Source organism: Solanum tuberosum, unplaced genomic scaffold (assembly GCF_000226075.1).
Source record: "Solanum tuberosum cultivar DM 1-3 516 R44 unplaced genomic scaffold, SolTub_3.0 scf00652, whole genome shotgun sequence".
Lineage (NCBI taxonomy): Eukaryota > Viridiplantae > Streptophyta > Magnoliopsida > Solanales > Solanaceae > Solanum > Solanum tuberosum.
Window position 1 is genome coordinate 95,815 of NW_006239568.1, and position 13,672 is coordinate 109,486.

A 13,672-nucleotide genomic window follows, 5' to 3' on the forward strand; every position below is an offset into this window, starting at 1 on the left:
GGGATCTACTTAGTGTGGATGGCGGTATGGGACTTCATTCATGCATTGCACAAGTAGACTTTGAGAGGAAGCATGGTATTTTCATGATATTATAAATATGATTTTTACGTCATGTTTTAAGAGTTTTGTAAGCTTTATATATTGCATGTGTCTTATTGCTTTATATATATTGAGTTTAGTTATTCATGAGTTGAACAGAGCCAAGGTAAATGTTCTCATGTACTCCTTTCAGCTTAAGTTGTGGTTTAGCTTTCCAGCTCGTATACTCGTACATTCCATGTACTGATGCCAGTTGGCCTGCATCTTATGACGATGCAGACGCAGGTACCCAGGATCAGCATCCAGCACGTCGTTGATCCAGCTGAGCACTCCAGAGTCAGTGGTGAGCCTCCTTGTATTTCGGAGGACTCAATTATTTTGTGTTCTTAGTTTTGTTCTATTAGGGTGTTGCGGGGTCTGTCCCAACATCCATCTCCGTATTTTAGAGGCTTCATAGACGGTCAGTCAGTTAGTATTGAGTCTCTCATCTATGTATATATATAATATTCGATTTTGAGACTCGAGTTGCCTTTTTGGCCAGATTTTATCACTTGGTTGTTTTTAACCTTTCTTTGCATTATGTTATGCTGTCGAGTTAAGTTTCCGCTGAGTTAAGAAAGCCAGGCCAAGGGTTCGCTTGGGGCCAGCGATGGTCTCCGAGTGTCGGTCCCGCCCAAGGTGTAGGCTCGGGGCGTGACAAGAGGATCCCCTGGAAACGATATTTTTGCAAGGAGCAATGTGGATACATCATCTCTTTCACCTTTACATTATGCATTTTGTGAAGGTGGAAAGGGAGGAGATTTGGTAGTTCTTTGGGAAAAATTGTGGAGCGAAGACTTACTTGGGTTCTTTGAAAAAAATTGTGGAGCGATTTTACTGAGAGGAGATAGAACAAATCTGAAAATTCAAAAATAAAAGAAGTAAAGATTGAGAGTGAAAATAGGAAGAGATTGAGTGAGTGAAAATAGGAAGAGATTGAGGTAGTGAAAATAAGAAGAGATTGAGGTAGTGAAAATAGGAAGGGATTGAGGTAGTGAAATGAGGAGTAAAAATAGACAGAGAAACGTGTACAACTTTATGTATTCGGAACAATGGGGTTTGAAAGGAAAAAGAGGGATTTTAGAAATATTTTAAAATGGTAGGAAATAATAGAAATTATGGAAAATAAAGGTGTGTATATAAGTAATTTATCCATCCATAATGGTATGATTTAGAGGATAAAATTAGAGTGCATTTTTCTCCATAATTAGTGCCATAACAAGTTACTTACTATACTTTTAGTTATATTTTGTGTAACAAAATTAAGAGCCTCCTTGTTTGTAATTAGCTTATTTTTGTTCTTCACTAATATTTTGCTACATTTAGTTTATTCGTTGTGTAAATATATATATAAAAAATCTCCATCACTATTTAACATATTTGTTGTATCAAAGAAAATATCCATCTTAATTGATTTTGAGTGATAAGCGATATCACATTGTTTATAAATTGTACCATTAAAAACAAAAGAAACTTTAAATTTTTAAAATAAAAGAACACAAGTTGTTAATGGTACAATTTCATATATAAATAATAAAAGAATTGTTATAAATTTACTACCATTACACAACTTGTTACCATTATTGGGTGATAATTTACGAGAATGAGAACCAAAATAAGAAATGAGTATATGAATATTTACGATTAAATATATCCTAATCATTATAAAATTGATCCAAAAATTTCCTTATTTACTAAAAATATCCAAAAATAGCCTTTGTTTATAAGATAAGAAAGTCAAATTTGCTTGCACTACTAAAATGGTCCATATTTGTTCCTGAAATTTGCCCTTGCATTACTTGAAATGATTTATTTTTAATACTCAATTGTAATAATTTGCTAGAATCATTAATTCATATTCATGAAAAAATATTCTCTGCAATAATAATTTTGGTGTTACCAGCCAATTTCTTTTACAACAAAACGAAGAGGAGAAAAGAGATGAAATTGTTTAAGTCAAGCAATCGGGCAAAAAAAAAAAGCATAAATAATTGGAAAGTTTATAAACTGATAAGAGTGTATTCATATTATTCAAAATTTTGCTTTGATCAATTAAATCTTAACCATTAATTTTAACAAGGCCAAGTACACCAACAAAACTGAGTGGGTAAAACAGCGCTGTCTCTGCAGCTCGCTTTGACATCCATACCATGCCTTTGCTGACATGCTACCCAACAATTGCCCTCCGCCACCTCTCCTCGGCAATGCATTGTCACCCATGGCAGCCCTTCGCTACATTCTTTGGCCTCAATCACATAAACTGCATCAACAATTTGTATCATCATAGTTTGTTATTGTAGAGAGAATGAATTAATTTGACTCATCGGTGAAAGTTTTTTTTAGGGCTTTATAATTTCATCATAGGTCATTCAACTTTGTGCTCATTATAACTTTTATCGGATTTAAAATGTGAAAGGGAATTAAATGACAAAAACATCACTTATGTTTGAGAATAGATTCAAAATGTTCAAATGCATCTTGAATAATTTTAGTTCTTTAAATTTGTCAAAAGTGAACATTTGATTTCCAACAAGTACTTCAGCAAAATAGAGGACGAAAACTACTAAAAAAGATAACTATTATAATCGATCAATTGTAGTTTACATCGATGAAAAAAGTAAATACCTGAGAGAAGAAAAACGATGAAAAGAATGCCAAAAAGGGATTTTGTGACGCAAAGCTTTGCCATTGATCTAATATTTGAAATTTTGAAAATGTGTTTACTTAATGGTTCTTTGTCTTCATTTATATAGGGAGGGTACTGTAACAAACTCAATTCCAGCAGAAGCACTCTTATATATATTAATCACTGAATACAAGTTATAATGTAGAATATGCAGAACAAAGTAATAATACACTAACTAAGGAGAGATAAATCGAGAAAGAAGTAACCAGAAAGGGATGAGATACAAGACCATAGAAAGGAGATGAGAGGATCAGAAAGCCAAAGCTTCACATAATAGTTTTTCATCCCCATTCTTCTAACTCCTAGTCCTTTTTAACAAAGTGTAAATGGGCCTGGATCCCAAATAAAACTGGACCTATTGCTTGCTTTCGGCCCAATAGCTCTTGTCAGCCCAATAACTACTTGTGTGACCTTAATATCGATATTGGGTTGGACTTGGTTCATAACAATACTCTCGTCCTCAATAAGAACCTTGTCCTCAAGGTTCGAGTAAAGCCACACGGATAGTATAATGTGGAATCTTTCAAGACTTGAGTGTGTGTAGAGCGCTGCAATAGTGGTGTGAAGTTGAAACCAAATACTGTCAACTTCCAGAATAGAGGAAACAATTTCATTGCCTTTAGAGCATTCCATATTACCAAGTACCATAACAGAAGCCATAATTCTAAGAATTGCCATCTGCTCTTTCTTGCTAAGCCTAATAATTCCCAATACATTCTTTATATTAATATAGTCATGAGCATTTGTAATACTTGCTATTTCATAGCAATAAGACTGTTTAAGATAGAAAGATGATTCGGGATCCCTCAATCTACACTTCTTGTTTACCTCCATGGGTGTTTCACATAGAAGGGAGAAACATTGATGGATCTGTTCAAGAATTATAACAAGGAAAGCTTGAGACCTTGCAAGGATAGAGGTTCTCATGGCTGCACCAGATGCTTTTCCAAGCTTTGCAAGCTGAATCTGTTTTGCTACAGTGCATTCTTCAACACATCTATGACCCCCGAAATAGGCAAGATAGCACATAAGCCTCATTATAGGTTTAAACTTTCCACAACTAACCAAGATAGAAGTGTTTTTACTCTCAACGAGCATCGACTTGTGAACAATATAATCATCAACAATTGAAGCATCTTTAACCAACTCAACCTCACTATAAATCATAGACAAACTCCAATGATTATTTTCACAAGCTTGGAATGCTGTAAATTCATACAGTGAAAAATTGGGAGGGAAGTCAATAATTTTATCACCCAAATCCAAAGCGTCACGCATTATCAAAATAATGAATCCATCAGCACCATATCCAACAAGAATATGCTCAAATTCAAGGTCGGGACCTGTAGCATAACTAGCTAGTACACCCTCAGCGCCAAAAAAAATCATGATCTCCTCAAGCGTAGAGAAATTATGTAACTCATGCTCAATCAAGTTCATCGTGGACTTGATGCAGCCTTGTAGCCCTCCTGTGTTCAATCAAGTTTATCGTGGACTTGATGCAGCCTTGTAGCCCTCCTATGAGTTGCGCTAATAGTCGTTGTAGGAATCGAAATAACTTGGGAAGACGTATAATATCCAAAGGTGCAATTGGTTGGATCTCCCGTGATGCAACTCTCACGAAACGATCATCAAACACACGATTCACCTTAGAGGATGTATCATGTACTTCCGATTCCATCATTACCATCTCATCTGCAACAGCCCACTAACCAAAACTTTGTTGTCCGGGATCCCACACTTGAGTTGGAGAATTAGCATAAGCAATGAAACAAAACATGTTAGTATATCCCAAGGACTGTAATAGATCCACGTTCGTTATATCTGTACAACTCGTTGGATCCATGGAGTTAGAACTTATTCCCGGATCCCATACACAAACATTCGTCGCAGTTCCATGAACAAAGACAAAAGAGGAATTCACATTAGGATTAAATGAAAATTGACACAAGATATTGTAAGCATTGAATCCATCTGTAGTTATTCCACGCTCCACAACAAGCATCATTTCATTCGAAGGCATGGTCCTTGGTGGAATGTTATCCTCAATCTTTAGAAAAAAACTATCGAGATATAGATCATTAATTGTCTCAGGCTCCAAGGAAAACTTCGGAAGATATTTGTCACCAAATGTCTCAAATGCAAGTTTATGTTTACTAGAGCTAAGATCCAGCGAAGTAGCAGTAGTACTGTACCTTTTTGACATATCTCTTCGGGAACATTCATCGAACACTTGGACTTTGCTGCGTTCAGGGCCTGGGGATTCTTCATCTAGCATTTTGATTGGAGTCTCGATTTGCACCTCTGCGACTACCATGGGGCAGCAAGTATGAAAAAATTCGTTGAGAGACTGGAGTGGCTGAATATCTTCCAAATCGGAAGAAGTTTCCTGTACTTCTTTAGTGAAAACTCTGGTAGGCATTTCGTCGAACAGATTGTCCACATGACTTGAATGTTCAACAATAAAAGTGCCAAACAACTCTGGATGACTCTCAACATTATCAACACAGTTTGAGTTTTCTTCGGCCAAAGGAGAAGAAATCTCTCTGCTAACGAGTGTAGCAGCATTAATCCCGGCATCTTCTACTAGCACCTGTGGAGATATAAATGAACATTTGTCCTCCAGCTTCTGTAGCAAAGCAAGAATTCTGGTAATTTGAGTGTCCACCAGAAAAGACTTTGCATCGGTTCGTTTCCAAAAATGCAGGGCTAACTTCTTCTTAAAATGATTCCAATCAAAAAATTGTTTGTTGCGAAACATCCAACGAAACCACTCAAGGGCCTCACCATCAAGATAGAAGGAAGGAAGAGGCAGCCACTGTTCCTCGCAGAAGCCTAGAAAAGTAAAGTACTGCTCCGCCCTATAGATCCAGTCCTCTGGATCAGTGTTGCCACTAAATCGATCTAAAACCACCACTTCCATTAGAGTACGTCGATGAAAGCACCAATGTAACAAACTCAATTCCAGCAGAAGCACTCTTATATATATTAATCACTGAATACAAGTTATAATGTAGAATATGCAGAACAAAGTAATAATACACTAACTAAGAAGAGATAAATCGAGAAAGAAGTAACCAGAAAGGGATGAGATACAAGACCATAGAAAGGAGATGAGAGGATCAGAAAGCCAAAGCTTCACATAATAGTTTTTCATCCCCATTCTTCTAACTCCTAGTCCTTTTTAGCAAAGTGTAAATGGGCCTGGATCCCAAATAAAACTGGACCTATTGCTTGCTTTCGGCCCAATAGCTCTTGTCAGCCCAATAACTACTTGTGTGACCTTAATATCGATATTGGGTTGGACTTGGTTCATAACAGGTACATACTTCATAATGCTTATGAAAAAATAATTTTTTCTTCTTTGGTTATATGGAAAGTAAATCTTCCATATTACTTCCGTAAAATAATTTGCAGATATTTAGTTTGACTATAAAATTTAATTACATTTTGAAAATCTGATATTCAAATATTTTTAAAATTTTTAAAATTATTTTTTTTCCAAGTAAAGTACATACCAAAATACAATTTTAAATTTCAAAAATTCCAACTTTAATCACTCAAAATTTCAAATTTCAACTTCAAAATTTATGACCAAATTTCCCATAGTTGTCCACAGAGGTGTTCACGGTTTGGATAAAAATCAATTCAAATCGAACCAAATCGATTAAATAAATCTGTTTGGTTTGGTTTGGTTTAAGATTTTTTAAAATTGATAGTATTTGATTTGGTTATGATTTTGTTCGGAAAAAAAACTGAAAAACTAACTGAACCGACAAATTATATACATATATTTTATTATTATACATACATAATATATATTTTTATAAACAATTTTAAAGATCTTATATATTTTTCATCAAAAAAGGTGAGAACATTTATCTTATTGGTTTCATGTATATGAGTGTCTGCCAATTCTTTGTGGGACTGAAAATGTCATTGTCTCTTCCTTCAGGCCAAAATAGTAAATTTGGAAGCTTGATACATAATAAATTCAGCGACTAAAAGTTATGTAATGTCATTCATTCTAATTATTTTTCATCTTGAATGGATTGTTGTCACTTTTTTCATGTTTTGAATGAATTATTTCTATTATTTTTGCGTATGGTTAGTAACCGAACCAAACTATACCGAAATCGATAACAATCAAACCAATAAATGTATGTTATATTTGATTTAGTTTGATTTTGATAATTTTAAAACCAATTAAATTAATTTGATTTTAATTTTGACTAATAATTGATCCAATCCGACCCATGAACACCCCTAATTGCTAGTAAATGAATTTACCCATAATTGCCCATAAAAGGCCAAATGAGAATTAAAGAGCCACGTGAATTACCTATAATTGCCTATTTATGGGCTTACACTCAATATTTTTGGGTTTGAAATGTTTATGAAATTTTTTAAGAATACCATAGTGTAAGGATTAAGGAATGAATTATATCATATTCCTACTATTTTTGTAATTACAATAATTCTTTGCATTTTGTACGTTTCGGATACAATAATTTTGATACAGTAAGTATCAGCCTGTTACGCTAATAAGGGGAATAAAAACTAAAAAACTAATTAAATTTCATAATTTATGCTTACATTTCTTCTTACTGTCAATCAGACAGAGCCAAATCCTAACAGAACGAAAAAAAATCAAATTTCAAATTGTTTCTCCTAGTTCATTAGAAATCTTTCATATTTGATTAAAAAAAAATTGTCAAAATTTTGTGAAGAAACATGAGGTTGGATTTGGTATGTATCCACTCTGCATTGATTCATCATATAAAAGTAATAAGGAGATACAAAACTTTGATGCATCAACTAGTGCAATTTTGTGTGTTAGGTGGAAAAAGGGACGTGCATGCTCTTAACATAGTTGAATCGAAAATTGGTGCACCCTATTACATACCAGAATTAGAGATAAAAAATTATATAGCTGATACAAACAATTCAGATGTGATGGTGAAGCAATTGTACAAGGATAAAACAACTCTAGTGGCTGTAATGACAAAATATAAAATAGAGCATAGCTTCAATTTTTGAGTTAAAAGATCTGATAACAAAAGGTATGTTACTAGTATTATTGTGATGTAATTAACTTATTTTGATTTTTGAATTTGTTTATTGATATATTACTCATGATACATTGCTAGGTAGAACTTGATACATAACTAATTTGCCGTATGTGTGTTGAATTTTTAGATTTGTGTATCAATGTGTTGTTACTATAGAATATCAATTACATGTGAATTCCTTCTTATTGTTTGTAATGTACCATTATAAAGGCATGGATAATTATAACACATAGGTATAAAAGGTATCAAGTAGTGATGTATATTTGACACATGTAATTTGTTGTGGACAAGAATATGTATCAGACACTAAGAATGATACATGAAACAATAGCTTCAATTTAATGTATCTGATAAGGGGTAAATCTGCTGATGGATATAGACAGATGTCAAGATACATATATATGCTGGAAAGCATGTGATCGTATTGTATCAAAGGGTTCTTAATTACATATTTAATTCATTTTTATAATGTATCTGCTTCTTTTTGTAGTGATTGTGAAATGTTTGTAGCTGTCTTTGTTGAGTTCCTTAGCGATGAAATCAATATCCCATCTTATGATTTCCAAGCTGACTAACGTCGCTCGAGATACGCAGCACTGTTATGAAAGTACGGTAGTGACAAGGCCAATGCGGGATATGTTAGTGATAAAGATGATCCACCAAAGTCTAAGAGTCACTTCACTCCACCATCCCAATATGACTTGATTCATGTAAAATAGTGATTATGGATCAATCCATTACAACTTTTGATGTTTTTATCATTTTAAAGATACATTAACTGATGTTCGATAGTGTTTATTTATTATTTTAAGATAATTCTACTCAAGTTTTAGAGGTTTTCCCTGAAAACTTGTCTATTTTGACTTTAATTTTCAATATATTTAGTTGTTAATTTCAGTATGTATTATTTTATACATTTGTCTCTTATAATAATAATTTTTGTGATACACAACACAACACTTAATACTATATACTTTATCTGATACAAAAATCTCATAACAAAAAGTATCAGATTCATTCGTGTATACTTGCACAATTATATTTTTTCATTTGTTGTAAGTAGTTCCTAATACATTTTAATTAGTTGTAACCAAAGCAATGTATATTTAAAGATGTATCAACTTTATAACTTAATTCTTTTTTGTTGTGATACATTAATAGATACACTTTGTTATAGTTTAGTCATAACATTTTACAATCACTTTGTATTAGATACATTATTATTAAACACAAAATGATACATTATATAAACACAGTATCTAAAACAAAATATCTTGTACCCAATTCCCAAGCTTTTATAGAACTTTACAATGTGAACAAATTATTACTATCTAAATTATAGGCAAAATTAAAAATTGTAACATTTCAATTTATTGTATCAGAAATTAATAAGCTAATAGTACTTTGTAATGTATATATTTGTAATAGTAAAAAATCTATAGCTTGAAATGTTACAATTTGAAAATTATTAATCCAAAATATTACAATATTCCAAATAAAGTCTTCGTCAATCATCATTCAGAAAGAAAGTACAAGTTCTTCAATTGTGACCTCTTGTCCACAACGTCCACGACCAGTTGAAACTGCAAAATCTTTGAGCCTGTTTCGTGGAATAAGAGTCTTTGTATCAGGATGAAGTACAATTTCTTTGACTGGAAGTTTGGTTGGTAGCTGACTGTCAGATAGCAAATCTACATGATACATGCTGAACTGGTTGAAATCAGATTGGAGTGAATAAATTGGAATCTGTTTAATGACATATTTCATAGACTGCAATTTCAAAATAATGTTTATCAACTAAAAAAATCTATACGGAGAAGGGTCTAAAATGCCCCTCAAGTATTTGAATTGGTACAAAACTACCATCCATCCACCTATCGGCCCTAAAATACCCCTGACGTCCACCTTTCGGCTCAAAAATATCCTTGATGTTAATCCTTTGACTCATATTTGCCCTTATTTTTAATATCTCCCTTAAAGTAAAATTATTAAATATTTATTTATTATATTGCTTAATGTGATTGGTCCAAATTTAAACCCTTCTCAAATAAATAATAAAATGATATTTTAAAAAATTCCATTTTTCTATAAAACCACTTATGGTTCATATTTTGACCTGATACACTTGAAAATAATATTGAAAAAATAATTAATTTCATGATATCTTCCTATTGGCCTATTTTAAATCAACCCCAATTTATTATAACGTAACCCAACTCATAAATGGGAATCCAACTAAAATCCATACTTACCCCGACTGATTGTCCATCTATAAAATATATTATTTTCATTAATACAAATTTTCTCTGTCTTGTTCATTTTCTCTTTTATTCCTTTTTTAATCTCTTATTCTTAATTATGATATCCGGGACTCAAACTTGAAATGAACTCACATATTTATATTCTTTTAATTAGTATTATTGTCATGATGGGATGAGGGTGGGGATAAGAGGAATGATTATTTTTATTCTTTTATTTTTAGTTTTGGATACACACAAAAGAAAAATGTAATATTTGTACATATTTGCTTAATTAAGTCATCTTTTATTGAACTAATTATTTCTATATGAATGCATCATTATTTTTCTCCTTTTTTTCTCTTGTTTGTCATAATTTAAAAAAAATAAATTAAAATGGTGAACAAGATCCAAATAGAACTTTTTTTGGAAGATAGGAAGTGAAGGGCAGGGGAGCCAGGAGTGTAGAGAGTATATGCCTAACCTTTTTATAATTTTAAATTTACTATGAAATTTAAAATCAAGTCAATCATGTGAGCTTTATATTAAGTAATTTCAAATTATTTTTAACGGAAAGGGCCTAAAATGCCCTTAAAACTATGAGATTTTGGTACAATATTACCCCTCCATCCACCTAATGAGTATGATCCGTTAGACATAAGGGTATTTTTTGAGCCGAAAGGTGGATGTCAGGGGTATTTTAAGGCCGATAGGTGAATGGAGGGTAATTTTGTACCAATTCAAATACTTGAGGGGCATTTTAGGCCCTTCTCCGAAATCTATATGATACATGCTAAACTGGTTGAAATTAGATTGGAAATAAATGTGAACACAAAAATATAAGTATATGATACGAAATTGCAACTACATAGTATCTTAGTGTTTAATCAATACATAATTATGTAAAGTGTATCTGATACTCATTATAACTTGATGAACTATAAAATCTATCAAACAATTGTATCTACTACTAAATATAACATCATATACTCATTATGTAATATTTATGTATTAAGTACAAACCATGTTAGAATATGATACAAAATCTACATATTACAGCCCAACGTACAATTTGACTTAATAATTTGATGTATTCATAACAACAAATCAGAAAAGAGAACAAAATTAGAGTTTTTTTTTTATGTATTCAGCATAGTACATTTAAATCAAGATAGATAGCAATATAAGAGTATCACTTTAACAATAATATATCCAATTTTTTGAAACAACTAACAAACATGGATATCAAACATAAAAAAAAAAGTACATTAGTTATGAAATATATGCCCTGGGTAATGTAGGTTGAGAAATTGCACCGCAACTTTTCTACCTCTTTTCTTGACTGTTTTTTCTACATTCACTTTGGGAGATGAAGGTACATCCTTCATCGACTTTGCCTTCTAGAAACTTTGATTCATTATTGTCAATGGATCGTCCAATCTTTTAGATCTGTTTTCAGCCCATTTAGGATCATCAGAACCATAAATTCGATCAGTATTAGATGTATCTAATTGGGCAATCCCAATACTAAAAGATGATTTATCAAAAAAATTATGAAAAAATAAATAAATTGAAGAATAGCGAATCAGAGAAGACGATAACTACCTATTGATAGATTTGAAATTGACCAACCGGAGAGAGAAACCTTTTGAAATTCAAATTGGGATGAAAGAGATAACAAATTACATTATGAAAGTGAAAATAGGGAGAGATTGAAGGAGTGAATATAGGAGTGGGGAAACGTGGGTTTGGAGTGGTGAGTAGTGTATCCGACAATTGGTCTTTTGGAGGAAAAAGAGAGAGTTTTGAAATATTTTGGAATGTTAGAGAATAATAGAAAATATGGTAAATAATGGTGTGTAGAGAGGTAATTTTTCCAAAATTATTTTTAGTTTTATACTCTCAATCCATTTTTATTTGTCTACTATAATACAATATGTATGTCCATTTTTGTTTGTTCAATTTAAATAAAATCAAAAGATAATATATTTTTATACCAATTTTACCCTTATTATTAAGAACTACTTATTTTTTTAATATTTAGATGATTTATAATAATTAGGATGATTTTGTAAATTTATTTTTTTATTTTTTTGTTTCTTAAAAAGATATATCAATCAAAGATGGGCAAGTAAATATTGACAAAATAAGTATTTATTGTAAATATTGTACGCTCAATCTTTCTCATTATAGTAAATAGGAGTGTTCATGGTTTGGATAAAAACAGATTCAAACCGAAAAACCAAACCAAATCGATTAAATGAACCGATTTAATTTGGGTTTTGGTTTGGTTTGGTTTTAGATTGTTAAGAACCGATAGTATTTGGTTTGGTTATGGTTTTGTTCGAAAAAAAATCGAAGAAATAACCGAACCGAACCAACAAGTTATATACATAAATTTTTATTATTATACAAACATAATATATTATATTCATAATTTTTTTTAAAATTTTTATATATGTTTCATCAAAATTTATTTTTATAATTTACTTATGAAAGAAAAAATGTCCAAGGTGAGAACATTTTTCTTATTGGTTTCATGTATATGAGTGTCTATGAAAATTCTTTGTGGGATTAAAAATGTCAGTGTTTCTTCCTTCTATGCCAAAATAGTGAATTTTGAAGTTTTATTCAGTAAATTCAATGATTGAAAGTTCTGTAATGCCAGTCATTTTAACTATTTTTTTGTTTGAATGGATTGTTGTCACTTTTTTCACGTTTTTGAATGAATTGTTTATTTTATTTTTATGTATGGTTAATAACCGAATAACCGAACCAAACCAACCAAAACCGAAAACAACCAAACCGATAAATGTATATTATATTATATTTGGTTTGGTTTGGTTTTAATAATTTTTAAAACCAATTAAGTTGGTTTGGTTTTGGTTTTGATCGATAACCAACCCAAACCAAACCGTGAACACCCTTAATAGTAAATCATTTACTTTTGCAGAATTTCACAATTTTTCCATACTCTTTCCTCAATTTGCTATAAAACTTTTCAAGGTCTCTCTCTAAATTGTTCTCTATTTGTTTCCAAAATTAAAATAAAATAAAATAGTAGAATCGTCTCATTTGCTTCGTTTATTTGAGTTTGCTGAAGTTCTATAAATTAAAGTGCCAACATTTACATAATAGTAGTTTTTTTTGTTTTATCTTGACCGGGATAAATCTATATATCTTGGACAATTATGAAAGGGTTGAATTTCATTAGGACACACAAAAAGGAGTCAATTCCCTAAATAGTCACCCAAGTTTAAGAAATTGCCTTGAAATATCATTTATATTTCATTTAGGACCAAAATATCACTTAACTATCACTATTTTCCTTCAAATATACTTACCACTTCAAAGCCCCACTCTCTCCTAGTTGGCATGCCATGTCATTGAAGACTTTTTTTTTTAATAATAGACATATTTAATTCATCAAACTCAATTAACTAAAATAATGATTTTACTATTTTAAAAAAAAAATTGGGTAGAAAAATATGAAGGAGTTAGATATTTTTAAAGTATTTTTTTATAATCTTCATAAATTCTCACGTAATTTATATATTTATTTTGTAGAGGCATAAGTTTAATGAATTAAATATGTCTAT